Here is a 17,124-nt window from a genome sequence, read left to right on the forward strand (position 1 = left end):
ATGTTAATGCCAAAGATGTACTACGTTCTGGAAGGTCAATTGTCAAAAATGTGGATAAAATAATGTAAATCGTCGAGTAAGCACTGTTGTGATTGCTAAGGAGATATAAATTACAGGATTTTTTTTTTTAAATCCATTCAAAATAATGGATATATTTTTACTACGCCCTGTGCAAACTATCTATGTAAGCCCATTTCTTAATTGATTGATCTAAAAAGTGTTCTAAATATTATACATGCTTGGCAATTTTACAAAAAATGTTCAATACCAGCTGTTTCCATACTGTGCAAAAAATAAAGTCAATATTTACATTCTTTGATTATTTTATTTTAAGATCAGTTTATACAAGCAGGAAAATATAAGCACAATGAAATGTTAAAGTGTGAAATTCATTCATATATATTTTTCTGATAAATATTCAATATATAAGTGGATATTTATTTACAGACATATGATCTTAAGTCAATGAGTAATTATCTCTACATCACCATCATATCCAGTTCCGATCCATATTTATATCTGAGGAGGAACACTCTAAGATACTAACATGGTATAGGACTCTGATTAGGATTTTTTTTTTTGCCCTAAAAATTGTTAACTATTATTTTGTTTTTCAAAGATATAATTTACATAACATTTATATCCATATTCTACCCCTCAGTAGCCACAGGTCTAGAGGATACCATTTTTAAACACAAGAATTTTGAATGTAGTCAAAATTTTACAGTTCTTAGTAGAACAAAATTTAAATTATGTTTTTATTTCATTTCAGAGGCACAAACAGCGTTTTGGGCGGACATACCCCCTAATACCCCTATTTACAGCACTGAAATACAGTATAATTCCACAAACATAAAGATTACTTTTTGACAGCTGCCACTTTTTCGAATGTATACCAGTGTCTATCAATATTAAAATGATAAACAGTAAATGACCGAGCTTCAAATAGCTATCTCTTACGCTGTGACCGATTCCCGACTATTATTGAATAATATTTATACAGCTTGAAAAATCTTAATTATCTATTAACTAATTTTGGGTATTCTTTCATTCTTTCTTTGAAAGAAAGGTTTAGAGATACTTAGAATAAAAATAATATCGTGATAAGTTAACAACAAAAGTTATGCCGTTTACTTTTGTAAATGAATGCTTATCCTTCAAAGTAATAATAATTATCCAAGCCTAATAGTTACCATAAAATAAAGGCGTGTGAAGTCAAGGTCTTTAATTTACTTGCAGCTCATTTTCATCTTAATCAATGTCACAAAGCTAGTGACACCCCCATTCTAAGGACTCTTGATATTTTTACCTTCCCATAATTATAGACATATTTCCCTTTCAAAAAATTGAAGATTTTGAGAGAATAAGGGATAAATTTTTTATGTACAAAAACTTTTTCAATATGAATTAATTATTTATTGTATCTCTCAGCCTGTTCTCCAACCAGAGAAAGACAAAAGTCCCAAAATTATATATATGGTGTTTAGTGACTGATTTGCCGATTATGTAATTGTACCCAACTGTTGACTATTATCTATTTACTAATATATATATGTTTAGCTGACCAAGGCTCATGTCACTATTTGGTGTAAGAATAGACAAATTAACAGGTGACAAAAAACTCTCGAAAGTTAATTTATTTTTACATAGCAGCGTTTATATATTATCAAATCTCAACATATACTATAAATACATATGAATTATGACAAACATAGAAGAATAATAAAAAAAAAAAAAGAAACAGTGCAGCATATTTGATGTTACATGCACCCAGCTGAAATATTTAATTAATAGGACAACATTCATAGATCAAAAAATGGGTATATGGTATACATCAGGGATCACTACATACAGTGATCCCTGTATGCACGTTCGATTCTATATGCACACGCCTGTAACAGTTTATTTAAATGACTTCATTGCTATTTCTTAGAACAAAATATATCTATGATATACATAAGATAACACTATATATGTTGAAAAGTTGAGAGATACAATAAAAATCGTATCATATGACATATGTATTTTCTCTTTTTTTTTTTTTTTTTTGTCTTTAAACAATTTAATCAATTAGTCGTCGAAAGACCTCTTTTTCCAAAAGGAATAAGTGTCTGGGCAGTTACAAATACATGCAACGCGTTGCTTTAAGCTATAGTTTGAAACAAGACTTAAATCTTGAATTTTAACTTATTTAACATTTTGCCTCAGATTTGATCTTATTTTAACATTGATTGCCTCTTCATACACACTTGACAGTATGAATACATCTTGTATATAGCTTGTTCAATCGATGTAAAACAAAATTCAGAGGTTGTTGGGCTTCACAAAAAAATTGACCCCTTATGTCAAAAAGAGCATATTTTTAGAGAGTCATCTTTGTTGTAAAGTTATTGTCATTCCTTATTGTCAATAGTACTTACCTATTATAGTATATTTGAAATTGTAAATAGGTTGTTGATGTATTGAATGAAATAGGTGGATGTGCAAACTTCTAGATATATATTCTCATTATAATAATATTACAATGAACAAAAAGCATCAACAACAGCGAGACTTGAATTACGTATTCGAATTACCTTTTTAATCAATATATCTTATACATACAATGAAGACAAAGAGCTTTTGATATCGAATCATTTGACAACACCTTTATACAATACCTATAATAGGTAGTACATAGCTATTGCATTATTTCGAAATGGATTTAAATAGAATTCAAGCATCATTTATTCCCAAATAATCAATTATGTATATTTAAAGGTGACGTTTAGTTCGTGGTCAAATCATTAGCTAAATTGGTAAAATACATATATATGGAAAATACAAGGTTTAAATTATGGCATTTAATCTATTTAGATGATTTTTTTTTTTTAAGAAATAAAAATTTAGGTCGTGATATTTGATCATATTAATTTCACATGACAGTTTTTATCTCTTCATTGACATATTTGTATGCTTTAAATTTTGCTCATAGAAGAAGCATCTTCCATGATTGGAAGTACAATTATGACAGATTCTTGTAAATCTACCATATGCATAATATAAAAATAAAGTTAGCGATGAAAATCGTTTGTATTATGGGCAAGTTAAAAAATAGAAACCTAAAATAAACATTCTAACCTCACAATTTGAAGAATGTTTTGGAGAAGAATATTACAATCAGATGTGACAAGGGAGGAGGGGGAGAAGGAAATAAACAAAGGCATTGGCAAGAATGACTAAGATGTTGATCCTCAATTTTACTCTGAGTCCAACAAAAACTTACATAAATAACTCCGCAACAAATCCTCAAGGTTACTCTCCGTCTTTTAATGAGTACATACGAATGTTCAATCATACTTTGAATGTATTATAATCTACATTAAGGCATTAAATAATAATTAAAACTGATAAGTAAAAGAAATTTCATTCTTGAGATAACCGATTCCAAAAGAAAATGGGCCCACTAAAAAAGATGAACGATTTACATCACTTAATAAATTCTTTTGTTTATGCAGATGAAGTATCATTTATTTAAAAATTATAAATCCTTAGTTGTTCTTATTTTTGGAGATCTGTATCACAATTATGTAAATAAATCTCACAAGAGAAGCTTGTCATTTCGTATATTTATATGTGAGTGTTAATTAAAAACACTATTATTGCATAGGTAAAGCGTGTCTGTCATCTTAATTATTAAATAGATACCTGCTGACAGTAAGAAAGAGACTTCATTATACATTCAACAGCGGCAAATATTCAGTAATATTTCAGTGTAATCGATCATGAAATGATGTAATATATTCTATTTATTTGGATAATTAAAATAAAGTTGGCAAAATGGTCATTACAAATAATACAAAACTATATTTGCTCCATCATCATACAGGTTGTAACCTGGGAAGTGTAATCGATATCGGTAGAAGGATCAAGCTATATAGAATATTAAAATCACAGATAAATATAAATAAATCTACAAACACTAATTTTAATAGGTCTGCACACTGTTTTTGAAGGGGGGCAATAACTCTAATGTAGTAAAATAAAATTATTTTTGCAGACATAAAATAATTGTATTTTCTCAAAAAGGGAAGTTCCATGACCCCACTTAGGTCCCTTGTTTGTGGCGACACCTGTTTGAATATGCTCTGAATGGGACTTACAGTTGAATTTTCAAGTAGCGTTATCTCGATTGAATCAAATCAAGTCAAGTTGTAAAATATCAACTTTAGTTAATTAATTAGATATGGAACAGATTAAGCAGTTTCAACCATCAATTCTATTATAAATAAACTCTTCTTTTAAACACTAGACATCAGAATTTCTATACAGTCTTTAATTTTCCATTTCGAACATATAGAAGTTTTTTTTTCTGTTAAGCTAAAATTGAATGTTCCATTCCATAATATGATTTTGGATTTTAGCAGATTTAGAAAATATTTTTTTGTAAAAAAGCAAATAAGTTTGTATTAATATTTCTGTTAGTTTTTGTAAATGTATTTATATAAAATCAATTTGCAACTATATTACGCTAAAAAGTTTGCTTTTATTTGTAGTTGTTTTGTATTTTCAACGATACAAGTAAAAATATATCGAACAATAGCATATTATGGCTCTGTTTTATTGCCATAAAAAGAATTAAAAAGTCTCCATGCAGACGATCTTGGTTGTTAGATAAAAACTGTTCAACTCATTCAATGTAATGATTAATCATTCGAATAAAGAGTAAATTTTCCCTGTATATATTTGAAATAAGATTTCTTAACAAAGATTAGGTAAAAAACACAACAATAACTATTGTATCATTTAATGGATTAACATCTTTCCATCACCATTCTCGGGGGAAGAGAGAAGGATCAATAACGGCTTAGAGGAAGGGAGTAAAATGAATAATTATATTGATCTATCATTGAGTCGGGACTATTATTTCTACACAGTCTAAGGATCGTTGCAAACGCTTTGACGTAAAAAATGGGGGAATGTTATCATGACGTACAAAGAATAATGGCCCAGTAGGGTGAGTATAAAGCATCGACCAGCCAAAGGTTGCTCTGCGGGCAGTATTTTGTGTATGCAATATAAATAGTAAATTATGAAATAAACATTTTTAGTAGTTATTTAGTATAAGCTAAATAAAGTATATATTTAAAAACCCGTATTGTGAAGTAAAGTACTTACTACATCAATATTTTATTTTAAATGTCGAAATCTTCTTAATATATATTTAATAGTAAGGTTATAATCAACAGCTTATAATAAATATATACTACTAAAAAAAAGTGTGTTTGTCTGTATGAATGTATGAAGATAGACACCGCGCGCACTGTACCCTACATAGGGCTATCTTATGTATATCATAAACATATTTTGTTCTAAGAAATAGCATTGAAATAGTATAAATAAACTATTACAGGTGGATGCATATAGAATCGAGCGTGCATACACGGATCACTGCATGTAGTGATCCCTGATATATATCATATACATATTTTTGATCTATGAATGTTGTCCTATTAATTAAATATTTCAGCTGTGTGCATGTAGCATCAAATATGCTGTAATGTGAATTGGCAGAGACTTTCCCCTCTAACTCCCCCTACAAGAAGTAATTTTTCTCTTTCTGTGGCCAACCATCTATAGTTCTGTATGTTGTGGATCTGTCGCCAGATCATTGTTTCTTGTCCAAATAGAAAATGATTTGGTTAGCATGGGAGGGTTCAGTAATTTTCTTCCGTGGCCAGTAGGGTACATAAAATGCCCTTATGTTCTTGGATTTTCTTGTCTATTCTCCAAAATGGGTGACATAGTGAAAAAAACATAAGAGGAAAAAATCAGCCCAATCCGAGGTGATCCTGGGAACCTGTCGAATTTTTGAAATATCTCAAATAAAGCGAATATTCCTGTCCTTTCAGATCCTCAATACCGTAAATTAATACTTGATTTTCTCATTGAAAATAGTCAATTTCGTCAAACTATCGTCGGGGAAATCAAAATACCTTAACAAAACTTGAGTTTGAAAAAGCAGGACTTGACAAAATATTTTGTTTATGGGTTAATGATGATATGCAAAAGATTATTAATGAAGAAGATAAAGCATTAATGACATTAATGAAATCAGATCAGTTTTTATCATTTAGTGTTGCAGTGAGAAAGAAAATAAAAAAGAAGTTCGAGATTAGAACAGTGTGAGTCTTCAAACTCAAAGGATCTTACAAGGCCTGTAAGTTTTTCTGAAAGCGACTCTGAGTTTACTGGGAGCTCGAATAGGATCGAGGAAATCACCATACAAAAGAAACATAGTCTCTGTTGCTACTCATTTGAATATCAGTCCTGCTCAAGAGACTGCACCAACTTAAGTAGTTTTTGAGTAATTTTGGAGGTGATATCTCCTGCATTGCTAAATCGTACTCAATTGTAGAAAAGACTAGGAGATCAACATGAAACGCTACGGCTAAAGAAAATCTGCAAAATTGGAATGCACCCTTATTCGCAACACTGATTTTGTTCCATCTTCCAAAAAAGAAAAATAGTATCAAATTGTTTTGCAGGTGGTGGAATAAAATAGGAAAATTTTCTAAGTTTAAGAAATCCATCGAAATAATACTCAAATTCAATGTAAATATATATTATTTTTCTTAAGACACTAAGAAATATATATTATTTTTTTCCAATGTAGTGTTTAGAAACGGTTAATCGGAGTGACATTTTCTCCATTTTCTAATATCCAAAAAAAAAGGATTTTATTAATTTATATTCATGATTGGAAATTTTCAAAATTCTTTGAACACAAATACTTCCACAAATAATAACTTTAAAGATTTAAATTGATGTTATTCAAGAATTTTAAGATTGTAATATTTGTTTAAATCAAGTAACAGAAACCGGATTTACATTTTATAGATCTTTACAGAATTGCCAATAACTAATTATCGAATCAACTAGCTATCCAGAACTAAAAAATAATAGATATATGTTGCAAATTAAATTTTGCATCTTTATATATATTTTTACCAAATAACTTTCCCTCTAAAATCTCTTAATAAAAAGTAGTTTAAAGATTTATTGAAAAAATCACCGGGTATTGCCATACCATAGCTCTTCTTATTCAACAATGGGAACATTATCTAATTGATATGATTATTAAAACTGTGTAAAACTAAGTATTAAATGTGTACTATTATTATGAAACAAAAATAAAACTTTTTTTATTCATAAAACTTATGTTATTTTCTTTTGGAAAAAGGAAGCAATGTTGTTGTATCCTGTACAAGATACACTTGCACAAAATTTGCAACTTCTAATCATATTTTACAAAAAACATGACAAAAAGGAAGGATTCATAAAGGGTTATACAAAACGAATTAACCTATAAAAATTTACTTCCGTATTCTGATCTACCAAAAAGAAAATATAAGCATTCATTTACGAGATATAGCAAGATTTTTGCAATGCAGTAACGATAAATAAAATATAAGCAATGAGCTGGAATCAAAACAATAGCTACTTTTAATTAATTTAATGAAGGCTCTTCCAATTCTTGAACTACCTTTAAACTATTCAATGCAAACTTGTAGATGTTTATTTTTTAGGATTCTACCTGCAGATAAAAAAAAAGAATTGCTAAGGATCATAGGAAGCTCATTGCATGTACATGTAGTTCCACTTCATTAGAAGTTTATGAGGCAGTAACTGTAATTCGCTTTGTTTCTAACATTGGGTATTAAAAAAGAACAATATAGGAAGTGAAATTATTTAGTTTCATGATTGAATTTGTATTCATTTTTTATATTACATATAAACTGACAAACAAAAAAAGTTAGTCAAATAAGATATTATTATAAGACTTCAAATGATGTCTTTACCTAAATATACATATATATATATTTATATGTAAGGTTAACAACTTATAATGGGGGGAAAACTACATTAGATATTTAACTTTAGCGTTCCTCTCAATAAAAACTTTTTACAACTTCTTTAATTTATTTAAAGGTAAAGCTATAATATCAACATGCATATATATATTAATGGAATGAGTTCAATAGATCCATATCTAGATACAAAAATGACTATGCGTCTTTCCGTGAATGTTTTTTTTTTACCCCTTAGTTAATTTCCAAGGGGGTTTAAGCACCACAGTGGCTGAAATATCCTTGTAATATCTGGTGCATTTTTTCTCCACATTCTTTGTAAATTCTTAATTTATCATATGCTTAACGTATCACTTGAAATTATAATTTTTTTTAATTGACCTTCTTTAGAAAAGGTCCATCTTTTTTATATTATTAAATTATAAATAGTCTACATTTTTCATTCAATGGCGTTTTTTACATAGACTATTTCTTTATTTTTTTGTAAATTTAACTTTTTTGACATTTATTTTTGCAATCTAAAAGAAATCCTTTCCGTAGAGTCATGAACCCCGTACCCCTTGCCACGTTTCTACTGCTTATAGTATCATATTAGAGTTGAGTAATTTGTAAGGGAAAAGAGAGGAAATGGTCATATATGTACAGTGTGTTTTTTAGCTGACCTGTGAATTTGTAATTGGTAGTATTAAGTAGGAATTTTATTTCCCTTAGAAGTTGTCATAACTATTTAATTCCTGAGTATTGAACATCCATTCCTAAATATATTTAATTATATTCAAAACCTGTTTGAACATTCATGTTTGCTCATAAAAGACGGAGAGTAACCCTGATGATTTGTTGCGAAGTTATCATTGTAACTCCCTGTTAGAGTTAGGGATCAACATTGGATTAATTCTAGCAAATGTCCTTCTTTATATCCTTTTTTCTTTCTTCTCTTGTCACAGGTGATTGTAGGTGATTTAATCAAATGGCATGAGCATTATTATTTCTCTCCTCCAAAACATTATTCAAATTGTTAGGGTTATCATGTTAATTTTCGGGGTTTTTTTTTTAATATTCCTATTCTACACTCAATTTTTACCTTTGTATATGGTACATCTGAATCGAGACCCTTGTTAATATCAGCTACTTGTTATATGACTTTGGTGGGAGAAAATGAATTGCTGTAATCGACATTTCCGTCCGATTTGGACGGGATGTCAAAGTTTTTGGAACCGATATTGCTATTCCATGTTGTACTCACGTTGGGATTTTACTTAAGTAACCGAGGATCGAATAATTTCCGTCAGATTAAATGATTATTGGAAGACATAATATGACTATATCAAGGAATGTTTCTTGCACTTATTCATTTTAATAAACAATGAATAAGTATATAAAAGGTATATCTATATAAAGGTAGCCAAAGTTAAAAATAAATTAAAATTGCGTTGCACCCAAGAACAAAAAATTAAGCATTCAATAACCATTGCTGATAGCAATTCTTTTGTTCATTTCCATGAATGCAGGTTTATATGGTTTGCGTGTGTTGAATTATTAGTGATAAATGCAACACTATGATATATTGCATGAAGTTTAGAGATGGAATATGAGAATTTTTTTAAAGGCCAAGAGAAGTTTATCGCATTGTTACCCATTCTCAACATTTCTTCTAAAAATAAAGAGAGAGGAAAAGGTTCAAAAAAATTTCTTAAAAAAAAAAAATAATGGAACTATTATTTAATAATTGTTGAGAATTGTTCACAGCCCAACAAGAGTTAATTCGAATTCAACCAATTGACGTTTAGAACACTGATAGGAGGAAGAAAAGAGAGAACTCAACAGTTGACAAGAAAATATATGGTAATTGTTTATTTTATTTAGCTAATGCAGAATTAGGTCTCATTAGTTTTCGGATATACATTTTTATTTCCCCCCTTCATACTTATTAATTCAATATCGGATAAAATATTTGCAATACCTTATTTTACAAACTTGAAATTCAAGGTCGAATTAATTTAAAACAGGGTTAGGCAACCTATGGTACGTGTGCCACTGCTGGCAAACCGAGACATATTCACTGGCACGCGCAAATTCGAACATATTCCCGTAGTTTTTGTGGTGTTTTTAACATTATTGTTTATAGTGGCACACTCATTGATTAGAAATGTTGAAGTTGGCACTCAATGTCTCAAAGGTTACCTTCCCTTGATTTAGAGTCTTCTCAATAAAAGACTCTAAATGTTTTTTGTTTTTTTTCCAATTTATATACTTTTACTAAGTAATGTAGTTCAGAAAAGTTCATCAGTTGATTTTATTGGTTAGAATGAATTCATTTATATTTATTTAACTCTTCATTTTAAGAGAATTGACATGAAATATTTGATTTTTAGAAACATTTTTCACTCATGTATTGAATCCAATAAACAAATATTATTCGCTTTGAATAACTCATAACATTTATTTAAAAAAAATGAAATTAGAAAGAAAATGAATAAAATAATTTAAAAAAGTATTTCTTTTTATGTTAATATAGATTCAAGTTCAATTTAGTGTTGTGTAAAATATAAGTTAATTTAAGAAGTTTTAGCTACATGTTGTAATGTATTTCTTTAAATAGATTCTTATTAATATGGTGTCGATTTTAAAAACCATACTAATAAATCCATGTCCTTTATTATAGATAAACCCATTATGATTTTTTAATCGAATTTAGAAAAGATGCTTAATTAAAATTGTGCAATAGCTTTTCATAAAGAATGAAACCATTTTATGAAACTTCATCAAATTGCTTTATGAATAAAAAAGACTTAACGCCTGCATTGACTACTACTTGATCTCAATGATAAATACTGATATTTGAATTAAATCCAAGAAATATGTACTGAAAATCCACAAAAATAGCTAAAATGTATAAAAAATGTCTTTTTTCATCGATTAGGGACGAGAAAAATTACCATTTTCCTTTATATTAATGAAAAAGGGTTTTTGATTGTTATAAAACTTGGTTGCTTAACCCACCAATGACCGACACAACAATGTTGACGCCATGTTAAAACTTAATATCATAAAATGACAATAACTTATTTTTTTATACATAATTCTACACAAAAAGATAACTTTAAACATAATTAACTTTTGTATCATAATATAGTTAAGAATTTTTGATGAATAATGCAATAATTGAATATTTTATTAATGATCGATATATTAACAATGTAATCTTTGACTATTTTGATACAAATAACCGAAATTTAAATATTATGTTGCACATTATAAAGTTCAATTGTCCATAGTGATATTACTCCTAAATACATAACAAATATAATATAATTTTAATAGATCAAAATGAAATCATAGCATCATTTAATAACTGGTCATTAGAATGATCAATGTTGTAATTAAATAATATATTTTGAGAAAAAAGGAGCTGTAACTTGTAAGATTTTCTTTTACAAATTACAACATGTACACAATATATAAAGAATAACAATTCCTTGATAATATATATATAACAGAAATTGGGAGTTTTTGCGTTAAAAAAATCCCCTGTTCATTGATGTTTCCTGCTGGGCCAATCAAAAAACTGACTGGAAATGTTCTAAGTCTCTTGGGGCATGTTAGCCTGATACTAGGTACTTTAGTTTGAAAAAAGGGATTTCTATTTCAAAATTGGTCATTGTCAAGCCTCTTGTACTGTCCCAAATATGGGTAAGTCTAATATATACGTACTAGTAAAGAGTTACTCGGGCCAAACAAGGAGCAGGAAATCACATTGACAATAGTTAATGTCATTTCTTATTAATACTTAGACCCCTTCATTGCGGGGAGTATTATAATAGAGTGCCTATATATTTATATAAAATGCATTGATATGAATTTTTTTAAAGGGGTATTTCTTCTTAAAAATTGACATTTGATTTTAAAAAAAAGAGAAAAAAATAAAAACTTCTTCAGATAATGACAGATATTTCTGTTAAACATCAATTTTTATTTGTCATATTTATATACAAAATTTTTACAAACTTTATTTTATCTATGAATTCAATATTCTATTGAAAATCCATTTTTTGCACCTGGAAAAAAACAACGAAACTGGAATTTTCACCGATTTCCTTCTTTTTTTTTTTTTTGCGCATAACTCTTTTAATTTTCAATAAGTTTGCGAAACATTTTATTGGTATAGTTGTCTTTTGAGACGCCAGCCACTTTTGATTTATAACTCAACTCCCTGTCTAGTCTCCTTGTTCTCCAAAATAACAGTTTATATGTATTGGGCATAAGCCCCCCTGATGAAAATTATGAAAATGGTTTTTTTTTTTTTTAATTGATATATTAAAATGTTTGGTTAATAAATATTTGAGAAAATTATATTGCAAATATTATGTTTCTTTTTTATATGATAAATACGTTACATAAAATCATTATTGAAGCCATTTTTATATAATTATAATCAATAATATAATATTGAAATTTATGTATATAAACAAAATCCAATTTCATTGAAGTTAACTGTCAATGTCTTGTAAGGAATCTATAATTTAATACAATCCATAACAAAATAAAATTTATATAAAATAAGATTATTCTGCGGGATATTTGTTTTTTTACTGTTGTTATAATTCTGGAAAATGATTTTTTCTACAGAAATGCAACAAACTGTGAAATAGTTCAAAATATATAAACTTTTTAAGGACGTATTTAAAGTCTAAATAGGCTATGATATAACTAGTTTTATCGATGTATTTATTTTAAAACATATAATATCATAATTATTATTTTTTTTTTTTTTGTAAAAAGGGTATTTCATTCAAAAGTATTATGATTATATATATTTAATCTTTGTCATTGTATATCTTAATATAAAAACAAACTTCTGTTAATATAGTAGTGATATTCCGGGATTTTCCCAATATTCCAAGATAACATTAAAGTTTTTTGAATATCCCGAGATAACAAAAAAAGTATAAAATGACAATCCCTAATATAGAATGTAGATAAAGACCAATTATCCTCTTTTTGCAAATTAAAGGTTGCGTTGAAATAAACAAAAGTTCCGTTTTTTACATTGAAACAAAATATGAATACTATGTACATAGTATTCCTTGAGCTAGGTAAGCACTTTTTGAAAAACAAATTAGAAATTAATTACAATAAAATTAAGTATATCAAGCCACATAAGCGTTACACTATTTTAGTGTTCTGTTCAATTTTTTTTTTTTTCGTTCCGTGCTCAGCAATTATTCCCGTTCAGCTCCGCTTTCCAACCATAATGTAGTAATATACACCCTGTACAACTGCAAATTGAACTATGTTTCAAGATTTTTTAACCCAATAATTTTTTTTAAATGAACCGTGGACAAGTCAAGAAACAATATATAAGTATAATATCCCCAGTTGATATAAAACGTTTTATCAATAATAATGTTTCTCATCAATATTTACCTAATAAAAGTGAATTTTTAGTGTTGATTTGTTTATCAAATGACGAGAAATTATTCAGTAACTGTAGTGGTAATAATAGGAAATGATTTCCATCTGAGAGGAATCTTGATTAATTATGATGCGGCAAAAATTACGAAATTGGAGTAATAGTATGATAAAAACTTTTGATAACTTTTAGTTTCAAAAGTATTATAATAAGTACACAAATAAAAGTGCAAATGAGCTTTCTTGCTAATCAACATCCAAGGAAGAATAGCTTGTACATAAAGTCAGAAAATATTTAACTATGAACACATCTCTGATCTTTAACATAGAATCCCGCACAACAACTTGAAACTCAAGTTATTCGCTGTAAAATGAACTAAATTGACATGGTAATTTTTTTTTTTAAATCACAATATAATAAAAGAATAATTGTCCAAAATGGGGATGAAATAATGGAATTGGTCGAGTCCGACAGTCATGTAAATACTTTTTTTATTCCCCAGGAGATAAACATAAATTGAACAAAATTTTTAAAAATCCATTAAAAATAATGGATTTCTCTTTACTACTCCTTACTGTTTATATTCTAGAATAATTATTCTGCTCTTTTTGTTATCCAAATTGTCGGATAAATGTTTTGCGAGTAAAATTACTCACATTAGAAGAAGAAACTATTCAAATTACATTATTTTAATTAATGAAAGGCAAGATTTTAGAAATAAGGATATCAATTAGTGTTGTAGGAATCACGGGCTTCTTCCCTTTTAAAAACGTTGAGGCTCAAAAATAATTTGTCAAATCTACATTCAGGCCTCCTATTAATAAGACAGGATTTGAATCCAACTTTTGTATCTTTATCATAGCCTGGAAGAAGGGTAAGCGTTTTATATTCGCCCCGTACGCTTTAAATAAATTAAATGAATCGCCTCCTTGAGAGATATTAATCATATGCCAATCGCTGACATACTCAATTATTTTATAGAAGTCGATCACCCACTTTCTTCGAACTAATGATAACACAACCCTACTTGAACCGTCTCCTGAGAAAAATTTGCCATATTTTTGGGTAAGCACCATGCACACTCTTCTTTGCAAGAGGATGACACAGAAGACCTAATGTCCTACAGGCGTATTATGTCTGGATTGAGGTAAAGTTACTTCTTCATAAGAGCTTATCTAATTTTCCTGTCTTTTTCTCCCTTAGTGTTGAGTGAGAAATTATATTAATATTAAGCGTGATTTTTTTTTCTTCCATTTTGATAAATATTAATAAAGACTACGAAATTTCGACAATATCTGTGTGTGTCATAAATTCTACTCCATACTGGTCGATTTGCAACTTTATCAAAGGCTTGGACCCACTATCTATACTAGGAGACACACACCCTGATCTTGTTCTATACATGCAAGTCAAGGTTCCAGATATTTCAGTTTTTTTCTCATTCCTAGATATCCCTTGTATATCTACAGCCCCACTGCTACATTGGTCCTTCATGGAACCCTCCTCTTTATTGCATTCCATAAATTTGTCACCTGACTTCCCATGAATACAGAAACCATCGTTACTTTGTTTCTTCCTCATCAGACATACTTCTTCGCATCCATGCGAAGGATCCTCCTTCCTCTCCGCGAATATATTAAATTTTTGTAGACATGTCGGGGAATCCCCCTCTTGAATGGAGAAGGACAATTACTGAGACCAGATTATATAAAAGGCTCATTATGCGAAACAATCTTACCAACGATGTAACCACGGCAATGTCTCAAGTGTGGGGTGCTGCTCAACGAGTTATCTGGACTAATGATCCTGTCTTTAATGACGACTCAACAATAAATATTGTTCAGAAAATTCTGAGTAAGAAGTTTTTCTTCAGGAAATTAAAGGATCCATCTATTTTGGATGAGCATATTATCAGCAGCGATAATTTAAATACGCACGATATATACTCCTCAGATTTTTTCTATGACGGGAGATTCAAGTTTCCTCCTGTGAGGACTGCTGGTCTCTATATTATGCCACGCCCATAGCATTTGAAAATGGCATTGCCTAATTTTGAAGGTGAGACGGATATAATATTGATCTATATAGAAGACGATTGAGTCTCCCTGAAAACTGGAAGAGCAGAATCAGGTCATTGTTGAGAATAATTAATGATGGAAAAAATTCACAGTCCAGTAACAGATTTTTATGATATCCAATGAAACAGTCCATATTTTTGTAGATTGCCCGTCTCTAACCATTCCAAAGTCATTCTTAAGTTAAACGTAAAAGGTTTGATAGGTGGAGATGAAAAATTTCATAAAGTGATTTTGCTTTTTGGACATTCAAACCTTTGCTCTGTTAAATTCAATAGTTATTTTTCAGAGTAGGCTGACATCGTTTAAACATGTTGTTGGTTGAAGGAGTGAGAGGCATAATTTTGTCTGCATCTGCCTTATTGCTGAAAATTCCAAACATAGGAACAGATACATGGTTCACAGAATCAGAAGTGATCAAGTTTATATTCCATCTGTGGTATCCAACAAGGGAATAGTTTTTAACATAATAATAAAGAATTTTAGGGAAAACTCGTCAGAATATCTTATTTTGCCTTTCACTTTTATGTATTGCATTTAATTTAGATATTAATTTTAGTCAATTTTTTCTACATGTATATTTATTATAGATATGGTGAAACTCCGTGCACTATATTTAAACTATAATGTGTTTAATGTATTTATACATAATTGCCCTGGACTTTATTATTATTATTATAATTAAATTATCTTTTTTTATATATCTATATTGATATGAAGGAACTGAATTTTTAAAAAACGGACATGTATCAACCGTTTTTCCATTTATAATCGGTTAAATAGTTTTTTCTTTACAAACATCCCTCTTTTCGCATATGTAGAACTCCATAAAAAAACATTTGATTTTAAATTATTTTCCTTTGCCCATATAAAATATGTAATATATGTATTTAGCAATGTAAATCCTGTGAATTATTAAGCTGGCTCGTTTTTTTGTTGTTGTTGTTTTTTTTTAATTGGTAAAGAATGGAAAAAAAAATCCTTAGCAATTGTTATTATAATTTTATTCCTGTGAACATCCTTTCCTAAATTTGCTGCGGAGTTATAATAGTAAGTCTTTGTTGGACTCAGAGTAGAATTGGGGATGGACAGCGGAGTAATTCTTAGCAGTGTCGTTGTTTATTTCCTTTTTCCTCCTCCTCCCTTGTACCAGCTGTTTATGGTTGATCTCCCCCAAAATATTCCCCAAATTGTCATGGTTACAAAATTATTTTTTAGTTTATTTCTTTAACATGCCTATTTTACTCAGGATTTTCATCACGGTAAATATATCAAAGAGTATAAATGGTGGTGTAAATCGTGTGTATTATAAATGTGAACCGTTTTTTTTTTGTTTTTTTTAATTAAAAATCTTAAAAATGAACTTCTAGATTCAGTTATATTCTGCTGCTCTCTTTTAAAGCTTCACTCTCTTCCAAAACTTTCTACAAATTGTCAGGGTTACCATGTTGATTTTTAGTTGAATTTTTTAACATGCCCAAAATACACACAATTTGCATCAATAAATATAAATCAAAGGAAATATAAAAAGAACTAGAAGAGCAACGCGTCAGCTGAGTGAAAGGAGAGAATAAGAAGAAATTATATACATAAAAGTAGATATTTTGCTTGACATTTTTTAATACTTTATAATCAGATGTGTACCTGAATTTCAGCTGTTTAAAACACTACAAAGTAAGGCTGTCAATTCATTTGAAATGCTCTCATTGTTCTTTTAGTTCTGTTATATGGTTTTTGGTATAAACTGAATTTACAAATAAGGACATTAAATTTAAACAACCGCATAAAA

The sequence above is a fragment of the Lepeophtheirus salmonis genome, chromosome 5, assembly GCF_016086655.4.
Source record: "Lepeophtheirus salmonis chromosome 5, UVic_Lsal_1.4, whole genome shotgun sequence".
In the NCBI taxonomy this organism is placed as follows: domain Eukaryota; kingdom Metazoa; phylum Arthropoda; class Copepoda; order Siphonostomatoida; family Caligidae; genus Lepeophtheirus; species Lepeophtheirus salmonis.